The sequence below is a fragment of the Ambystoma mexicanum genome, chromosome 9, assembly GCF_040938575.1.
Source record: "Ambystoma mexicanum isolate Mex_15411 chromosome 9, UKY_AmexF1_1, whole genome shotgun sequence".
Lineage (NCBI taxonomy): Eukaryota > Metazoa > Chordata > Amphibia > Caudata > Ambystomatidae > Ambystoma > Ambystoma mexicanum.
In genome coordinates this window covers 1,114,782,983-1,114,803,762 of record NC_090931.1, presented here as the reverse complement: position 1 = coordinate 1,114,803,762, position 20,780 = coordinate 1,114,782,983, and the positions used below count along the sequence as shown (strand labels likewise).

At 46.4% G+C, this 20,780-nt stretch overlaps 1 protein-coding gene across 5 annotated transcripts in view; it reads right to left on the bottom strand.

Annotated features, from left to right (window-relative positions):
- CACNB4 (calcium voltage-gated channel auxiliary subunit beta 4) overlaps window positions 1–20,780 on the bottom strand; it is a 1,461,524-nt gene that overhangs the window by 303,515 nt on the left and 1,137,229 nt on the right. The gene's annotated exons all lie outside the window — the stretch shown is intronic.

Here is a 20,780-nt window from a genome sequence, read left to right as displayed (position 1 = left end):
TGAAGAACATAGTTTGTAATGTTACCTTGTTAGACCTGGATATGGAAGTCCCAGTTATTGTATTGTTTGGTGTGTTGTTATAAAATAATACATTTCTTTTTTAAAAATAAAGACACTGCTGAGAACACACAAAAAGGAGCATGTTTCACCAATAGTTCACTCATGAAAACTGTCTTCTCTGCATACCCCAGAATTAATTTCACATAGCACTCTGTCATTCCTAAAAATGACCGAAGTTGCTCTTTCATATAGGTTGTAGGTGAGGGTGCTTGCACTACCACCTTGATGAAGCCGTCCTTGGGTTTTATTCAGTTGTCAAATAGCGTATGCCCCAAATATGTCACACTCTGTACTCCTATTTGACATTTCGGCAATTTAATGGTCAAACACTTATCCTGTAAAACGTACATGACTTCATGTAGTCTGTCATCAGGCTCTGTACACTGCGTCCCCCAGATCAAAATGTCATCTTGGAAATACATTACACCCTTCATATTGCCAAATAATGCCTGCATTAAATGCTGGGAACCGTGTGTGCCAGCCCAAAAGGGATGTAAATAAATCTGTATCATGTGCCAAATGAAGTCACAAGTGACATAAGTGAGTGAGACTCTTCATGTAAGTCTAGCTGATAAAATGCATACGACCGGTGAAAAGTTAAAAACCACCATGCCTGACCGATAGTAGCCAATAATTCATTTATGTTCAGAAGGGGATGTCTATCCACCGAAATATTAGCATTGAGTTCACGTAAATCTACACACACCCTAATATCACCATCTTGTTTGCATGCAAGTACCACCTGAGGCAACCACTCAGAAACCTATCTCCTCAATTGGTGGTGAGTTTGGAGCTCAGAGGACTGAATTTGTGGCTATTAATTATCTCTCTGGGCGTCCAATCTTTGTAACAACAAATGTCCTTAGATAGGCAAGATAGGGTAGGCCTATTTGAGACTTATGGACTATTTAGAATCCTATGGTTTTGTTGGACCTTTTAATATTTGCTCCCCCCATTGTTATTATTTTAATATGGGGTGGCTTGTTTTTGTCTTGCACTATTTCATTTGTACTCGACCTACCTCTTTACTGTTTTTTTATGATAAAACTATTTTCTCTTTGTTGGTGTCCTTTGCTCTGTTTCTTTCTATTGTATTCTGTTTGTTACTGTCATCAGTGCACTTATTGTACCAATTCATCGTTTTTTGGAAAGTGCCTTGGCATAAGGTGCTATAGAAACAAATGAACAAACAAACAAATTACATCCATTTGTACAGGTTTTTCTAACTCTGCCTTAGAACCACCCTCCCAAAACCAGTGCATTTCTGACTTTGTGTGTTTTAGTCATCACACATTTCTTTAGGGTAATCTTGTGCAAAAATCCTCATAGCTTGCCCAATTCAACTGTACAAATCAACAGATACATCTCCTTGAGAACTTGTAACAATATCCCTTCCTTTTTGCAGGTTAAAGTTTTTCTTCCACTCACACATAAAACAGGTGCCTCCCCACAGGACACATTTTAATGCACAAAGTCCCCTGCTCCACCCAACCCAAAACACTGGTACCTTTGTGCATCACATACCATTCCCTTCTGTGCAACTCACCTTGAATTCGATGTTCATCCATTCGTAACCTAACACATGTATAGGTACTTCACCATACGCACTCGGGTTTACATCTGGGGTTCTCAGACCTGATATTTTCTTGCCATTGATTTCCTTGTATAATTCTGGTGATATCATCATGAAGGGTTACCCAGAGATATTTCATATTTCATTTGCAGCCCATTTACCGTTAACATGTCCCACAACCCACTCTTATTCTCTCCTTGCACTTTGCAACAATGCTCCTTCTGCAGATTTTAAGTTCTCCTTTCATTCAATAATCCTAACTCCTGATCTAGTATTGAAACCCCAACTTCTTTGCATCCCCACATTGCCTGTTCACGTTCGCTACATGGTGGTTTTATAACTTTTCTTAAATGTTCCTTTGCCTCTACCCTTCCCCATAGCACTTTCACTTGTGTTGGTTACTTTTTTACTAGATATTATAGCTTGGACCCATACCCCTTGACTGTTCTTCTCTGTCACCTCTTGCACGCTTGTGCATGATTCCTTCCTCGCTCTTGCCATTTCAAGAGCTTTATTCAAAGGTGTTTTATGTCTATTCATACCTCTCTCTTATTTTAGTGTTGCTTGTTCTCATCATGATCTGGTCCCTAATGTAGTCATCCAATACGCCCAAAAATTAAAATGTAGCAATGAAAAGGTCCTTAATACAGTTACATAGGCGTTTATTGATTCGCCCAGCCTTTGTGCGCTAGAGAAGAACTGGTATTGTTCCATGTGACGGGTCAGGAATGAAACTCAGACACAAGCTAGACATGGTTTTGGCTAAAGACTTTTATTGATAAATAAAAAGGGGTTGGGTTGGGAAAGTGCCTCGCTGTCCCTGCACTAGATGTGTTTCTCCACCTGAACTCAAAACTAAATCTGCCAGTGTCAAAATGTCCAAAACAAAACTGCTGTGAGGGGTCAGAAATGAGAGGAAGACACAAAGTTGTAATATTTCCAACATCAGACATTTTTATTAAACTAAAAGGGTTTGATAAAGGCCTTCCTGTTCCTATCCTGCAGAGAGGTTCCCTACCTAGGAATCTAAAACTAAAGATCAGTCTGTGTCTCGTCGTCAAAATTATATTCACTGTCCTTGTGTCCAAAAACGTCCTAGTCTGACACTCACACTAAAAATGAACACTAAAAGTGCAAGAAAACGTATCTGACTTCTTTTTTGCCAAACAAGTGTTCACAACTAAGGCAAGAAAACAAATTCAACAGGAATATTCTTTTCCAAGGAGGAGTCCTTGGATCCGGAGGATGATTTCCCTTTTCCTGGATTATTTGAGTATGATGGCAAAAGTGTTTTTTTATATGATAGTGTCATGCCCCCGGTTTCGCACAGTATCCTCATGCCCGCGGTGGGAAGACGTGGTGCCTGCCCTGGCGATTGCAACAACACCAGAGACACTACCCGTAGGATAATACAATTCCCAGAGGAGCTTGCGTGTGGCCCGTTCCTGGAACGCTCGTTTCCGTGTGTTACACGCCTCACATGAGTTGATTTCCTATATATGGCCACGCCCCCATAAAGCTGTTGCTCCTAAACCGTTATATTGGTGAGCAGCGTTTCCTGGAAAACTTCCCTTATCGTTTACCTGGTTTCTGAACTTTGCTTGCCTCCTAGACTTTGTTGTTTGGTTCCTGATTTTGTTTCAACGCTACTTACGACCCGCCCTCCTATTGAACACAGACTTTCTTACCGGACTGCCTTTGGACACCGTTCATTTCTGGTCTCTGGCTCCCTTCCTGACTCCTTGCTCCTCACCTCTTGCCCCCCCTTTTACCCGCTCCGCTTAATACGTGTCTCTGCTTGGCACTCTTTTCCTCGTAGCAAGGTTTGTTTATAAAAACATACGTGCCTTACTGCTTCCTCCTGAATCAGTTTGTCGTATATAAGAAAGCTCTGCTGTGCATTTACTTTTTCTGTTTCCCCAGTTACCTTGGACTCCCCTTTGTGACATTACTCTTACTTCCAGGACGTTCTGCTGCATAAGTAAGGGTAATGCTCTTTAAAGATCCTGGAATTGGGACGCTTTGCTGTTTCCTTAACATTTGGATTTTTGGGACGCTTTGCTGTTTGCCTAACATTTGGATTTTTGGGATGCTTTGCTGTTGGCCTACCATTTAGATTTTGGGACGCTCTGCTCCTTTGCCCTGGATTGTACCCTGTCACCCCCCTTAGCAGCGTCCTTGTGCTGCCTGGGTCAGGGAATTCCCCATACCTAATCTCTGGAACAACAGTGGTACTTTCCTTTGGACAGTCTTGAAGGTGTTAACGAAATCCTGCTCCTCACCCTTTCCTGTGTTCTGTCACAAGTAGGTATTCCGCCAATCAAGGGATTTTCACAGGTAAGCTCGTAGGTCTTGGAGGGAGGTAGGAGGGGTTTGTCTATTGCCACAAAAAACGGTATGTAATATTTGACTTGTTTTCCTCCCACTAGCTCTGCTTTGTATCCCGCCTTTTTACCTGAGCCCTTGGCCTGACAGGTTTTATTACCCTGCAAGCCGTGCTCTCGGGAAGAAAGTCTATATTTCTTCAGTGGCATAAAGTCTGATTGGTTTTCCGGACCAACGGTGGATCTGATGGAGTACGACAGATTTAGGAGCCCAACATTGGTGCCTGTTTGTCTGTTATGGATCTGAGTGCAGACCCCATGGCTGCTTTGATGCAGGTCTTTTCCACACTCCATACAGACATGGCAGCAGCACATGCTTCCTTGCATCAACGAATGGATGTCATGCAAAGACTTGTGCACCCCTTGCCCACGGATGAGGAGTTTGGGGATGGTCCTGTTCCTGTATTACCATCCGTTCCTCTGGCACCCCAGCCTGGTTTGGCTTCGGTTGTACTACCTGGCCCCTTTCCCCTGGCTCCACCAGAATGCTTCGCGGGGGACCCCAAAACTTATAGGACTTTTATCAATCAATGTCGCCTACATTTTTTATGCCGTCCCTTGGCATTTCCCAATTCCACAATGAAGGCAGCATTTGTGCTTTTGCATTTAAGGGGTATGGCCGCTGCCTGGGCTAACCCCTTACTGGAATCTAATGACCCGGTCTTGTATGACTTCAATGCCTTACTAATAGCCATGAACCTGGTTTTTGATGCCAGATATATGGCCAAGCATCGGATTTGGAATTCCTGGCATTATCTCAGCGTAAACAGCCTTTATTGGCGTATCTTGCCCGGTTCAATAAGTTGGCTGCAGAAACCTCCTGGCCTGAACAGAAAAAGGCGGCAGTCTTTTAAAAGGGTTTGTCAGATGAACTTAAGGACGCATTGTCCATCGTTCCCTCTGTCCCTTCAGTATTCTCTGATCTTCTTGATTTGGTTCTGCAGGTGGATACCCGCCTGCAACAGAGGCGTGGAGAACACAGATATCCTGATCTACGCCCCGATAAACAGGAGGCAGTATCTTCACCAGCCCCTGGGGACGTAGAACCAATGCAGATTGGGGCAGTGAAAGGTCCCCTTACGAAAGCCGAGAGAGAGAGACGGCGGCAAAACAATCTATGTCTGTACTGCAGACAGACGGGGCATTTCATTCCTGCATGCCCGAAACGCCCTGCTAAACGAGCGGGAAAAGTCAAGACCCGTCCCTAAATTGAGCCAACGAGACTGGTCGGCCTTCCCATGGTTCGCTCCTTTGCCCAACTGCCACGCATATATACCTGCCCATGTCCTTTTTGTTGCCCAACGCCCAGACCTTCACTAGTCCAGTCATGATCGATTCCGGGGCAACAGGCAATTATATGGACGAACAAATGGTGGTAACCCTTGGTAATCCTGTAGACCCTAAAGATAAACCAGAAGCGGTTCATGCAGTGGATGGCTCCTGTCTGGGTTCGGGTCATGTCACAAAACAAACGCAACCCATGCAAATGAGTACGGCGGAAAGGCATACTGAGCATGTGACTTTTGATCTTATCTCTGCACTCCAGTTTGGTATTATTTTGGGCCTCCCCTGGTTGCAGAAACATAATCCGATCATTGACTGGGTGAAACAAACAGTGTTTATTCCCTCTCCATCATGCACTGCAGAGGGTTTTCCTGCTCAGGATATGCCTCTCTCCTCCCCATACATGGCATTAATATCAAGCATGCACATTGTTAACGCTACCACAAGGGTGGTACCTGAATTACCTTCCGTGTACCAAGATTTGGCTGATGTGTTTGATAAGGGCTTGTCTAAACGGCTCCCGCCCCACCGAGAATACGACTGCCCCATTGATCTGGTGCCCGATGCTACCCTCCCTCACGGTTGTATATATTTGTTGAAGCGGCGAGAGGAGGACCAACTAAAGACCTATATCGAGAAGGGTTTAAGACTCGGTCATATAAGACCTTCCCGTTCTAGAGCCGCCTCTCTGATTTTGTTTGTCCCGAAGAAGGAGGGGGACCTCCGCCCTTGTGTGGATTACTGTGTCCTCAATGCGGTAACAATAAAACACCAATACCCATTACCCCTCATCTCGGAACTGTTGGATCATCTCACATCCGCTTAGATCTTTACAAAACTGGACTTGAGGGGGGCTACAACTTGGTCTGGGTGCGTAGAGGCGATTCGTGGAAGACGGCTTTTAAGAGCAAATATGGCCTCTTCGAATACCTAGTAATGCCATTTGGCTTATGTAATGTCCCCGCTATGTTCCAACATTTCGTCAACGACATCTTCCAAGATGTGTCAGACGTTTTTGTTGTACTATATCTGGACGATATATTAATATTTTCTGAGACATTGCTACAGCATGAGGAACACATTCGGACGGTATTACTCCGCCTAAATGAACACGGTCTATATGCTAAGGCGGAAAAATGTGTTTTCCACGTATCCTCTGTGGAATTCTTAGGTTTTGTGATATTTTCTCAGGGAGTTAACATGCATGATGCTAACATACATGCGGTCCTAGACTGGCCTACTCCTACCTCTCTGAAAAGTTTACAATCCTTCCTATGATTTGTGAACTTTTATAGACGATTCATTGCATAATTTTCCTCTACTGTGGCTCCTTTGATACGCCTTACCAGCCGATTGGTTTCTTTTTCTCAGGACAATGAGGCCCAGAATGCCTTCCAGACCCTGAAAGAGGCTTTCACCATGGCCCTAGTCCTTTTGCACCCCGATCCCTTGTTACCTTTCATTGTCGAGGCTGATGCCTCTGCCATTGCACTAGGGGCCATCCTATCACAGAAATGTCCCACGACTCTGTAGCTCAACCCGGTAGCTTTGTTTTCCAGAAAACTGACTTCCCCTGAGAAGCATTATACCATAATGGAACGGGAACTGTTGGCTATATGAGCTGCATTTAAAGAGTGGTGACACCATTTGTTGGGGGGACGGCATCCTGTTACTGTTTACACAGATCACTGCAACCTCCAGGCCCTTTCTACTGTCAAGTGCACCAATTCCAGACAGATCCAGTGGCATTTGTGCTTTGCACAGTTCAATTTCACGGTCTCCTACAGACCAGGTCCCTTGCATGGCAAGGCCGATGCACTTTCCCGCATCGGAGATGATGTACCTCCATCGAATACTGTCCTTCCTATCCTGCCAAAAAATGCTGTTATGTGCTTTTGCGCTGCGACCGGTTCTCTACTCGAACACATCCACCGTTCGACGGTGAATCATCCACTGTCCTTCAGGGGATGCAAGCACGTTTGATATCAGGATTGCCCTACATACAGGATAGCCTGTACATCCCAGATGTTTGAACCCGGTTACAGGCTCTAAGTTGGACCCACGACACGTTTGGCCACCCAGCCGGGACAAACCAAAACACACGACCTCCTACTCTGATGATGTTGGTGGCCAAATATGAAACAGGATGTGGCAGACTACGTATCTAAATGTACTGTATGCACACAGTGTAAATCCGTACCTGGTAAACCTGTGGGGCTTCTAAAAAAATGCCCATCCCGCCACGTCCCAGGAACAGGGTCACTAGACTGTGGTAGAACTTCCGCCAATCCAAAGTCTAACGACAATTCTTGTGGTCGTAGACACATTCACCAGAATGGCCCGGTTGATTCCTTTTTGGGGTGTTCCCCCTGCTCCTGCACTGGCCAAGTTGTTCTTTGAACAGGTGGTAAATCTGTTTGGTCTCCCTTTGGTTCTTATCTCGGACCGGGGATCACAATTTACCTTGCGCTTTTGGTTGGCTCTTACTTGGTTCCTTGGCATTGATGTACGTCTGTCTTTGTCTTACCACCCTCAGACCGACGGTCAGACAGAAAGGCTTAACGCCACCATGGAGCAATATCTCTGATGTCTCTGTCTCCAGTACCAGTCTGACTGGCTGTCAGTCTTGGGGGCTGCCGAATTTGCATATAACAACATATAACAATGCTTGCCACGCGTCTGTTGGCTGTTCTCCTTTCTACGCCATGTATGGCCAACATCCACAAGTTTTACCGACTGCCCTTCCATCTGTGGCACGGGTACCCGCAGCTCAAGCAACTGCTCGCTCCTTGCTGTCTATCCGCGCTGCTGTGGTGCAAAATCTACACCAAGCACAAGATCGCATGAAAAAACAGGCTGTTAGACATTGCAAATCAGCTCCTGGGTATCGTCTCGGGGACAAGGTCTAGTTATCCACTTTGCATTTGCGTATCCCAGGCAAGCGTAAACGGACCCCTCGTTACGTGGGTCTCTATCCGATCACGAAATGTATCAATGCGGCTGCCTTTCGCTTAGGTATACCTCCTAGTTGGAAAATACACCCGGTGTTCCATGTCTCCCTGTTACGGACCCCTCGTTCCGTGGGTCCCTATCCGATCACAAAATGTATCAATGCGGCTGCCTTTCGCTTAGGTATACCTCCTAGTTGGAAAATATACCCGGTGTTCCATGTCTCCCTGTTACGTCCTTTTATCGTTGGCACACAGCTGTCCAGAGCTCCCGTTCCTATAACGATCCAAGGTGAATACGAGGTGCAGGCCATCCTGGATACTCGGGTTGTCCGAGGGGCTCGCTGTTCCCTGGTGGACTGCCAAGGTTACGGTCCGGAAGAACGCACCTGGGAACCTGCTTCCAACATTCATGCCCCGCGCCTCTTGCAGGCTTTTCACAAGTCTTGTGGTCTATGCCCCGGGGGACGCCCGTCTTTGAGGAGGGGTGCTGTCATGCCCTCCGGTATCCTCCTGCCCACAATGGGAAGACGTGGCGCCTGCCCTGGCGATTGCAACAACGCCAGAGACACTACCCTTAGGATATTACAATTCTCAAAGGGGTTTGCGCGTGGCCCGTTCCCGGAACGCTCGTTTCCGTGCGTTCCATGCCTCGTATGAGTTGATTTCCCATATCTGGCCACGCCACCATAACGCTGTTGCTCCTAAACCGTTGTATCGGTGAGCAGCGTTTCCTGGAAAACTTCCCGTTATTATCGCTTACCTGGTTTCTGAACTCTGCTTGCCTCCTGGACTTCGTTGTTTGGTTTCTGATTTTGTTTCAACGCTACTTACGACCCGCCCTCCTATTGAACACAGACTTTCTTACTGGACTGCCTTTGGGCACCGCTCTCATTCCTGGTCTCTGGCTCCCTTCCTGACTCCTTGCTCCTCACCCCTCACCCCCAGCCCACTTTTACCCGCTCCGCTTAAAGCGTGTCTCTGCTTGGCACTCTTTTCCTCATAGCGAGATTTGTTTATAAAAACGTACGTGCCTTACTGCTGCCTCCTGAAATAGTTTGTCGTATATAAGAACGCCCTGCTGTGCATTTACTTTTTCTGTTTCCCCAGTTACCTTGGATTCCCCTTTGTGAAATTAATCTTACTTGCAGGACGTTCTGCTGCATAAGTAAGGGTAGTGCTCTTTCATTGGGATGCTTTGCTGTTTCCTTAACATTTGGATTTTTGGGACGATTTGCTGTTTGCCTGACATATGGATTTTTGGGACGCTTTGCTGTTGGCCTACCATTTGGATTTTGGGACGCTCTGCTGCTTTGCCCTGGATTGTGTCCTGTCACTCCCCTTAGAAGCGTCCTCGTGCTGCCCAGGTATTCCCCATAGCTAATCTCTGGAACAACAGTGGTACTTTCCTTTGGACAGTCTTGAAGGTGTTACCAAAATCCTGCTCCTCGCCCTTTCTTGTGTTCTGTCACAAGTAGGTACTCCGCCAATCAAGGATTGTCACAGGTAAGCTTGTGCGTCTTGGAGGGGGGTAGAGGGGTTGGTCTATTGCCACAAACAACGGTATGTAATATTTGCCGTGTTTTCCTCCCTCTAGCTCTGCTGTGTATCCTGCCTTTTTGCCTGAGCCCTTTGCCTGACAGGTTTTATTACCCTGCAAGTCGTGCTCTCAGGAATAAAGTCTATATTTCTTCAGTGGCATCAAGTCTGATTGGTTTTCCGGACCAAAGGTGGATCTGACGGAGTACGACAAATAGTTTCTTAAGGATGGCAAAAGTGCCTCTTCACATGACAGTTCCTTAAAGATGGCAAAAGTCTCTCTGGTATACTTCGTTACCATATGCCTTGAAAACAAAATGAGCTTCATTATACAACTTTTACTGAACCTCCTGGTATAATCCCCTGCCAGGAATCCTTTTTCAGAGTCTCACGGATTCCCTGGAATACTTTTGTGCCAGGCATCTTTCCACTCCTGATGCAACTTTATTGGACCTCCTGGTGTACTCTCCTGCCAGGAAATCAATTTCTTCTCGGTCTTCCAGATCCCCTGGAATACTCTCCTGCCAAGTATCTTGGCTCCCAAGGTTCACCACCTGGTGTTTTCTTTTTCACCGGGACCTTTTCTAAAATGCACTGTTATTTAATTCAGCACAGTTGTGTTATTTTACTGTGCTACACTTCTTTAGCTTTAAGTATTACTTCTTTCAACTTTCCCCACACTGACATCTCACGTATGGAGACTTGTTCAAGTTTTGCCTTTTTACATTCTCATTAGTACTCATTTGCTTAGGGTAATGCTTGCTCCAACGTTCCCCATTATGACATTTCATGTATCGAGATTTAAATTCTGTCCTTGTATTTCACTTGGTCAGTATTCAAATGTTCTTAACGGTTCTCATTCCTGTTCGTATGCCCAGGCTCCCGAATGGCTCTAGGTGGACTTGCTGGTGTACTGGAGCATCTATGATCCGTGGCTTCTGCTTCAGAATGGGCTTTCTCGCCCTGCAGACTTCAGTCCAGCTTTCCAGACAGCTTTGTGTTCACCGCCAGTACGTCCGGTGCTTCGCTGCACAAGCCGGTGCCTACGGTGCCCCTTCTGGCATTGCATCACATTGGTAAGTCAAGCTGGCAAGCAGTAAAGTAGAAGCGCCTGCTTCCCTCAGCCAATCATTCCCGCACTGCTGCCTGCCTCGGCCCTACTTCTCTCATTTCCGGCTCTGCTTCCTTCTTCTCTGGTTCCCTTGATCTGGATGTGGATACCATCTTTAAACGTCACGCTCTCGCGGGTCTCCCTAAAACAACTAGTCTTCAAACCTGACTTTGTGTTTCTTCTGATCTGCAACAACTCCTGCCCACTCTTGCTCATCTCAGTACCTAAGGTTTTCTGGGAATTGGAGTCCACATTATATCTATGATTTCCAATGTGATATTGTTCAGAATTTCTATTCAGAAAACTATTAGAGACAGAAGATGCTAAATGTGTGTTATGAATGAATACGGTATGAATGATGTTTTGCCTAAAGTGGTTTTCAAGAAGGTTTTTTTGGAGTTTACTACAGGAAGGACCTGTATAGTGACAACAAGCCACCACAAATTTCAGAATGATGAAGTCTTCATCTCTTGGAAGAGAAGAATACTGCATCTCTCCTGATGAGTTCACCACCTTTCCCCAACAGCCGTATCCTCCCACATGATCCTTGCCCATTATACCACCACCAGAGTCAGGGTCAGGTAGCAGCTGTAATTCCCTACCTCTACTCTCTGTCCTCTATAACTCATCCAGAACAGGACTGTGAGACTTGTCCTTGGCCTCAAGCCCAGGGATCATATCTCTCCAGCTCTGAAATCCATTCACTGGCTCCCAGTGGCAGCAAGGATCAAGTTCAAGACCCTTTGCATGTCCACAGGGCTTTCTGGGGCCTGGGACCACACTACCTCCAACTCTCTCTTCCTAAATATCTTTCTTCTCAAGCTCTTTGCTCCTCCACCTCCACTTCTGAGGGTCAGTCGCTTTTCTAAGCAAATAGTTGGGGGCAGATTTGTTTCTTCAGCTGGTGCCTCCCTCTGGAACAGCCTTCCTGCCTCTCTGAAACTTGTGCAGAACCATCTCCAGTTCCGGAAGCATCTCAAGACCTTTCTCTTTGCTTATGCTTTCTCTCTTCCTTGCTGATCACCTGCCTGATCCACGCACTGGTTACCTGGTCACCCTCTGATTTCGAGTCCAGGCCGTGGCATGTCCAACTGCAATCCTGCAATTCCTCTTCGCTCACTTGCACTTGTGGTCTGCATCTGTACCTTGAACTTACTCGCCACCCTTTGGCTGCACTTACTAGTACCTGCACTTGCCACCCGTTGGCTGCACTCTTGTTTTCTCCTTTGTCCTGCACTTCTCCATCCTCCCCCCACCCTCAGCACTTCTCACCTCACCCCTTCCTTGCACTTGCGCAATCTGAATGAAACAAGGCCTAGTAAGAGCGTTGTTTTGCCCTCCCTTTTTTGTCTCACTCTCCTTGTCTTGTCGCGCCTAGAATCACTTGTGACATGGCATTTTAAATGCCATATAATATCATATCACATAGGGGGAAATTAGCTCTTCAGTGAGAAGGATAATGTCTTTTGACTTCAGTGTTCTAAAAATGTTCAAATGGGTAAGGAAAAAAGTAACTCCAACAAAATGTCTCTCAAGGATATGGCTCCTGCTCCAGATTATTCTTCACGTTTTCTTACAAATAACAGCTCTTATTTTTCTCTTTATCGACACCAATAGTATATACAACTTTGTTCGGTCTTTGTTTTGTCAGGATATCTGGCGTACTCTGCTGCCGGAGTTTTGCGCCTTAGTCCCTTAGAACAATATTGCCCTTCTTGCTATTTTATATGTTTCTTAATATGTTATTGCATGGTAAATTTCCCTACAAGACCTTTCTCTTTACACTTGCACCTGCCTGGTATACTCTCCTGCCAGGCTTCCAGTATTCACACACTTGTAATTGTCTGGTGTACTCTCCTGCCAGGGCTTCTTGTATTCATACATTTGTAATTGCTTGGTATACTCTCCTGCCAGGGCTTCTTGTAGTCACACACTTGTATTTGCCTTGTATACTCTCCTGCCAGGGCTTCCTGTATTCACACACATGTAATTGCCTTGTGTGCTCTCCTGCAAGGTTTTCTTGCAAACATACACTTGTAAACTGCCTGGTATACTCTCCTGCCTGGGCTTTCCACTTGTGTGCCTTTGCTCACACTTCCACTCTTGATAATTCACCACATTAGCCTTATTGGCTAATTCATTCTGTCCATTGTTAGTGAGTTCATATGCATATGGAAGACATACTTGCAGACTTCAAAGACTCCCTTTTTTAGAAGATGCACTTTCACTTTTTCTCTCTCTGGTTTTGAAAACGGCTCTCTTACTCTCCCTTTTCTGTTATGTTCAATTATTCAAATTTGGCGTGGTAGCTATAACCCCCCGGTGTTCCCTTTGTCCCATAGTGGGCTCACCGACTCTTCATGACGTTCCTTATTTTTCTCACAGCCCGCCAGTAACAACCTTTGGATGCCTTCTTCCTCAAGACCATCTGCTTTCCGTGTCTCGACTTCCCGCGGCTCCAGCTGGACTTCTCTGCTTGGCACAGGTCTGCGTTAGGTGAACTGCACTTTCCGATACCAGTGAATGCCCAGGAGCCCTGCGCTGGCTTCTAGCGTTCCCGCCATGTGCAATTTTCTATGCACACCCTTCCACTTCTGAGTTCCTTGAGATGGTTTGCTTCACTGTCCTTCTTCCAGCCTGTCTATTGCACAGAGTGGAGCAGCCCACTCCCACCAGCAGTCTCCCTGCTTTTCTGGTGGTCTCGAGTAAAATGTCCCGGCCACAGGTGCGTGCTCCCAGCAATTAGAGTGCTGCCTGTTCTCAGGGCTTGTGTTGCCCTGCATTTCTCCACTCCTCTTCCTCGTTGCAGTGCTGAGGTGTTTCTGGGAACAGTAGGCCCTTTTTGGAAACGTGCATGAAAACGTTAGATTAATGTTCATAATGGGTTTTGATGGCAAGTTATTCATGGAGGATTAACATGTGGAGTTATACCAGATGACTAGCAAATTTACAAGGCAAGTCCTTGTTTGGGAGTTGGTCTACATGTTGCAACAAGAGGGATTCAACACTCTCGATAGAGAGAGCAGGGGAAGAATTACAATAGGCCATTAGAGTGCTGCAAATGGGAGGTTCATCCTGCAAGGGAAAAGGGGCATACCATGTCCCATTCGCTGATACCATCAACCCCTTCGGGAGGCTGTCTCCACCCATGTGATCCTCCCTCATATAGCCACCCCCAGGGTCAGGATCAGGTAGTGGCTGCCGTGCCCTGGCCACAATGGAGGGGGACACCGCCAGAAAAGGAATGATTCATTGGATTCATCATAACCAGTGAAATGTTTGATTTTTTACCAAAACGTTTTTCCAATTTACATATGACTGTTTCACATAAACTTATTACAGTTTCAGCTTCTTCACATCATGGGTTCGCCACTATTACACCTCCCCAGTTAAATGCCTAAACACTCTCAGTCTTTCTGTTCTTAGGCAGTTCAGTAGGGCTATCTCCTTTTGACCATCAGTAAGCGATGCTCCCACAGCTGCCCTTAGGAACTCCTTCATTTAGTCTATCCACGGGTTCCATGAAACAAATGGTGGCACATCCGCGGTTGCCAGCAACATGGTGGAAGATTTGCATTTATTGGCTAGAAGGCGTATAGCTATTTCCCAATACTTCCCCCCCTTAAGGTGCCGTACTGCATGCACTGAAACACTGTAAACGTTATCCATGGTGCTACAACGTGTACCACAGCATTCTTGTCCTTACCATGGAGTAACCCCCTGTTAGTTTGTTAGATTGCCGCCTTTGGATCGTGCCCATCCACTGGTACTGTACAAGGGCTGTTTGTCTAAGCGCTCCTTACTGGTGCTGGGCCACTTGTCTGAGCGCTCCTTCCTGGTGCACCCTCCCTCTGCCGACATTCCTAATAACCGTGTTGTTGGTCCCCCAGTACGCTTGACAAGCACATACATGCACGAAAGTCCTTTCCTTCAACATGCGTCATACTTGCCATTTGTTCGTGTCTCTGCTGTCAGCATCTGCATGTAGCTGATGTTGCCCCGGGCCTCGTGCAGCTGCTTTTTGTGCTCCGAACCTCTGCATGCAGCACTGCTGTACTGGCCTAGCTCCAAATTATTTTCAGTTCTTGTATCCCCCGTCACACTGGATTTCACTTTACCATTTGTGGGGGTAGGTGGTGCTCCTCCCGGGCATGTCAGGGACATTGCTCAACTTTGGCAATTCAGCCGTGTTCCTCACCTCTCCTATCTGGCTTCTGGTCCTGTTTCTGGTGGCCTTTAAGCCACCTCGGGTATCATGTGTGTGGGTCCCCCTACAGCTGCAAGGTTGATGAGTGCTAGTTGCCAGTGTGGTAAATAACTCAATGGAACCACATTGCAGGAGAAAGACTTAATTGATGCAACCTCACTGCCAGGCCAGATTCCAACTGTAACCTTCAGAATACGCGGCTTTGTCCACACCAATGTTCTGGATGGAATCATGATGACCTAGGGTACATTTCATCCAATGTTAACTACAACAAAATGCCCCAGGCCAGAAGCTGACGAGCCTGCTGTGGGCTTTTGGCAAGGATGCCTTCTGGATACATGTGGACATTTGCAGGTGAATGGCACACCCACCTTTGACCATAGTACTGGGCACACCTGTGGCTTAAGTTCTGTTTGTGCCAAGGGCTGTGGAAGGGTGTGGAAGGAGGAGATCGACACACAGGTGCCATGCTTTTGGGCAAAGACAAACAGGGCCCAAGGAATCATTATATCCAAGTTATATCCGCCCTCTTTCACTAACTTCCTCAGTATATGTTTCAAGGTCTTATTGAAACGTTTGACGAGAACACCCATCTGAGGGTCATAGACAGAGGTTTATCCATAGAATATCCTTTACCCCTGCCATTATTTTACTCATGAAAGTTGTTCCCTGGTCTGTCAAACTTTCTTTGGGGAAGCCTACTCTGGATAGAAAGGGGATCGGGTGCGTCAGAATCTGTTGCAAGGTATTTGTTCACATAGGGAAGGATTCAGGATAGCGGGTATCGTAATCCAAGATTACGGGGATGGATCTATTCCCAAGCCCAGAGGATTCCAATGGCCCCACAATATCCATTGCTTTCTGGGAAAAAGGGACCTCTATAATCAGTAAGGGTTGTAGAGGGGCAGGTGGAGGTTATTGTAAATTAGTCTTTTGGCACAGGGAGCATGTGGCTACAAAATGTTTGACAGCCGCATGCACTCCAGGCAAATAAAACCTATTCAGCTTTTGTCCTTGGGGTTTCACAACCCCTACATGACCATCACTAAGATGGACATGTGCAATTTCCAAAACTACCCTTTGGTGACTATAGGGAACTACTATTTGAGTGTGAGGGTTTCCCTAACCACTAACATCCCCCTATATAACAAACTGTGTTTTACGAAGAAGGGCCACTTGTTCTTCCTACCTTCTTTCTCAGGAATAGTTCTTAGGAAGGCTTCCGCTAACATCGGGTCATTACGTTGGGCAAATTCTAGGTCTGGAATTATTTCTGGCTCTTCTTCCTCCTGACAGGGTTTTGGTGTAGTTATGTCAGATTAAGGGCTTACATCAGCTTCACCAACGCCTTTGGCCCCCTATCAGTGTCATCAGTGTCAGGGACTCGCAGCTCTTACAATATGCCTTGAAAAATGTCCTCCACAACCTTTACTTGGTAAGCCTACTGTTATTTTGTATCAATATTTTGACTTCCCCTCCGTAGTCCGGATCTATCACCCAACCATTACATGTAGGGCATGTCCCCATGCTAGCCCAGACTTAGATAGTAGCCTAATGTATATCCCCTTTGGGGGATCCAGAACAAGACCCACGGGGACCAGTTTTATTTCCCCAGCTTCAGTAGTTAAGTCTCTGCTACTTGATAGATCAAAGCCAATAGACTGGTTTGAGGCTCTCTCAGTGAGTTTAGTACATTGCAGGGTCCCCCAGTTTGTGTCAACTGAGACGGATTCCACTTCTGACACCACATATAAGGGGGTAGAAGGAGGAGATTGGCACACAGGTGGCATGCTTTTGGGCAAAGACCTTTATCACCAAAAAGAAGAAGAAAACCTACCTAACCCTAACTCTAAGAGGGGCTTGCCTGCCTAAACTATATACTAAGGAACTGCCAGAATGTCCATAACTAAAAGGTCCACTCTCCTGTGGCAAAACCCTACCTCTATCCCTTACACTTATAACCAAACTAAACTGGACTGGTCCCTTCTAGGTCCAGAAGAATGACTCCCTTCTTCTTGATGGGAATAATTCACAAAGTAGGGGGAATGTCTCCCTTCCCCTGGCCTTTCTCAGGCTGATTTAATAGTTCCACAAAGAAGGGGGAATGTCTAACTCCACCTGGCCTTTCTCAGGCTTTTATTGGCAGTTCAAAAAAGGTGGGGGAATGTCTCCGTTCCCCAGCCTTTCGCAGGCTTTTTGATAGTTCAACAAAGGTGGGGGAAGGTCTCCCTTCCCCTGGCCTTTGTCACACTTTTCTTGGCGGAAACCTTTCAGCAGTTCAGCAGGCAGTTCTGGTATACCCCCCTGTCAGGTACTGCCTACTGTCCAAGACCCCTTCACTTTGGTTTCTCTCACTCAGGTCTGAGTCCCCTTCAATATGGTTTCTTGTTCTTGGCTCCCAGAACCCTTCCTGGAGCCAGGCAGCCCCCGTACCTTGCTCTCTGGCTCTTGGTCTGTGGTGTCAATCTTGGGCGTCTGAGCCTTCCGACGGCTTTATTTCACCTCCTTCTACGTTCGCGCTGCTTCCGTCGGCTCTACCACACTTCCTCAGAGCCAGACTATGCATTTCTGCTGGTCCGCGTCACACAGGATCCTCCCGCATGTAGACTGCCTTCTCCTGTTTGTCTTGGTCTGCCGTTCCTCGGCAGAGCTGGTAGGGATGCTCGGTCACCACCGTCCACGTCCCACTCAGTAGCTTCTCTCCCAGCCTCGCTGTCTGCGGTGCTTGGATCTCGTGTGCCGTGCTTCCGGGAGAGACTGTTTGGTTAGTCTCTCTTCCATCTTTAAGCTCCATCTCATAAGCGAACTGGACAGTTCAGTGAGTTTATCTTGAGGGTTCTTCATGGCTCCCAGTTTTTTCCTCATTTCAGTATCTTCGAGATGGCAGTTCAGTGGAGTCAACCCTATTCTTCCTCGTCTACATACTACTAGCACTATTGCTGTAGCGTAAGTACATGGGAGAACGTATGGAGTAAGAGGAAGGTAAGGAAGGCAAGGGGAGAAAGGTGGGTGAGGGTTGGCAATAACGCATTGGCCCATTATGTCCTCCCTGTATCCTGGAGGGGGAATCCCTTCCCATGAGATCCTCCCGCTGAGTACTACCCCCAGGGGGACTATGGGGTAGCAGCCTCACCTTCCTGGCCTCATAGAAAGGGACCTCCCCTCAGGGAGAAGGGACAACGTCACAGGATTCGTCACAGCTGACTGTGACATGGAATGGGGCCAAGTGTGATAAGGAAAGTCCCATTTTGAACTGGATGCCCTGTTCAGATCCTCCATTGACCTGTGACTAGGACATTTTAAAGCAAATACTGGGTAGGGGCGAATGCCCTGCCACAACTACCGCCAAGGAGAGGGGTTTGGGGTTTTGTAAACTCATACTCCGACACAAAGGATGGGGACAAGTGGCCACTAACATAGACACATATAATAAGTTGGTTTATGTATTTATTTTATTCATTTCAATAGCACGAAACAAGAGCCCGGAGGCATAGGGGCGCTTAATAAGACAAACAAAAATAATCAATGTGCAAGTGAAGAACAGAACGCATCGGATCATGGGTAGAATATGTTTTTTAGGAGAATAGACTGGTTTTCAGTTTACGTTTAAAATCAGGAAGTGAAAAGCATGCTTGCAGGTTTCCGCATGTGGAAAAGACCCCCGCGCAACACAGTAAAGTTTAGTGCCTGAAGTTACCAACAGACAAGTATTGTTAGACTGTAATGTTCTACATGCTGGTAGCCAAGTCAGACATTTGGCCAAATGCTCAGGCCTGTGACCATAGATACAACGATGGGTGAAACATTATACTCAACATAGTATACGATTGCTCTTAGGGAGCCAATGTAGGGTTCTACGTGCAACAGACACATGGTCTGGTCTGAGTAATCCCTCCACTATGTGGAGCGCATTATTCTGCATAGCATTGATAACCTGGAGTCTTGGGTGGATAGCTCAGGGGCAACGTTCTCGCCTTGGAAGCAAGACAATGCGGAGCAACACAGGTTTGATCCCCAGATCCGTGCTTAGAAACCTCTGGGTATTAAGCGTGTTATAAATAACCAATTATAATTATAGATCTCGCTTAGTGATCCCTAGCAGGAAACTGGCACATTAATCCAGTTTAGCGCCAATAAGGGCACCCTCAACCATGGCACAGTTGCTGGTATTGAAAAACAGCCGTTCTTGTGCAAGCAGCTTCAGGTGGTATGAGGTGCCAGCAACCAAACTATTCACCCGTGCCTTCATGGCTAGATTCTGATCAAAGGTAACTCCCAGTGTTTTAACTTTGGCTTGCATATTAAGTGCCATTGAGGTTCCCCCCCAGTGCCAATGGCTTTTTTTTAAAATCGCGGTATTCACCGCCCAAACCCGCCAACATTTCCCCCCTCATTAACCCCTTAAGTGCCACCGACGAGCCGGCTCGTCGGTGGCAACCTGGAGCGGTTTTTACCGACGAGCCGGCTCGTCGCTGGCATTTAAAGGGTTAAGCAGCCAGCAATATCAAATTGATGGTATTCTTGGCCTAGCTTCTGAAGTTGGGGCGCATTACTAACAACCATGAGTTCCGTCTTGGAATCATTAAGTGCTAACTTGTTAGCCAACATCCAAGATTGGATCAAGCTATAGCTAAGATTAACAGAAGAGGAGTCTGCAGCGTAATCACCTGAAAGTGGCACAAGGCACTGCGTGTCATCAGCATAGTCCACATACATTATGCCAGCAGCATCCAATTGATCGAATAATGGCAGCGTAAAGATGTTAAATAATGTAGGTGACACGCAAGAGCCATGAGGCACACCACACGAGACGACAAACTCCTCTGCACTATACTCCTGAAAGAAAACTCTAGCCCTGCGATCAGATAGAAATAAACGTACCCAGCCTGCTGCTACGACTGAGAAATGTTCTGTGCTACAAAGTCTGTCCATGAGGATGGCATGATCAACAAGATCAAATGCCGCGGACAGATCCAGTAGCACCACCAGGACTGTGCTCCCCTTGTTAAAGATGTTAGATTTAAGGTCTAGAAGAGAAGACTCTGTACTATGGGCACAGCGAAAGCCAGATTGTTTTTGTCCCAAGATGTTATGTTGACACAGAAATTCTTCAATGTGTTGTTGTGCAACTTTATCTAATATCTTAAGTAGATAAGGGACGCTGGAAATTGACCGGTCATTCTCTGGCACACTTGCATCCAAAGTGGATTTTTTTTTATCAGAGGGGAGATCCAAGCCTGTTTGATATTCGTAGGGACAACACTTAATATACTCTTGGTAGACGAATATAATAAGTTGGCAGGGGGTGTTTCAGTTTTGGGGCCCCAGATACATAGGAACTCTGGCAGGCTGCAGCTGTACTTGGGTTGAGCTAAATGTTTGAAGATGATTTGCAAACTACTGGCTGCAGGTTTGCTAGGTCTGTCACTATTCTCTCTCCAGGCATTATCTTGGGAGATGAGCAGCAGGAAACTGTACTTGGCTTCATGTGGCTCAGTATTAATCACTGCAGACTATTATCCCCAATGGGTGCTTGTCATCAACATAATTGTAAGAAGTAATGTTAATATCATTGATGTGCACATACCATTCAAACTGGGCATCTGCCCTTGGAGGATGCTTACTACGGGCATGGAAATGCAATACGTATAATGTATCAATGATACTGGATATG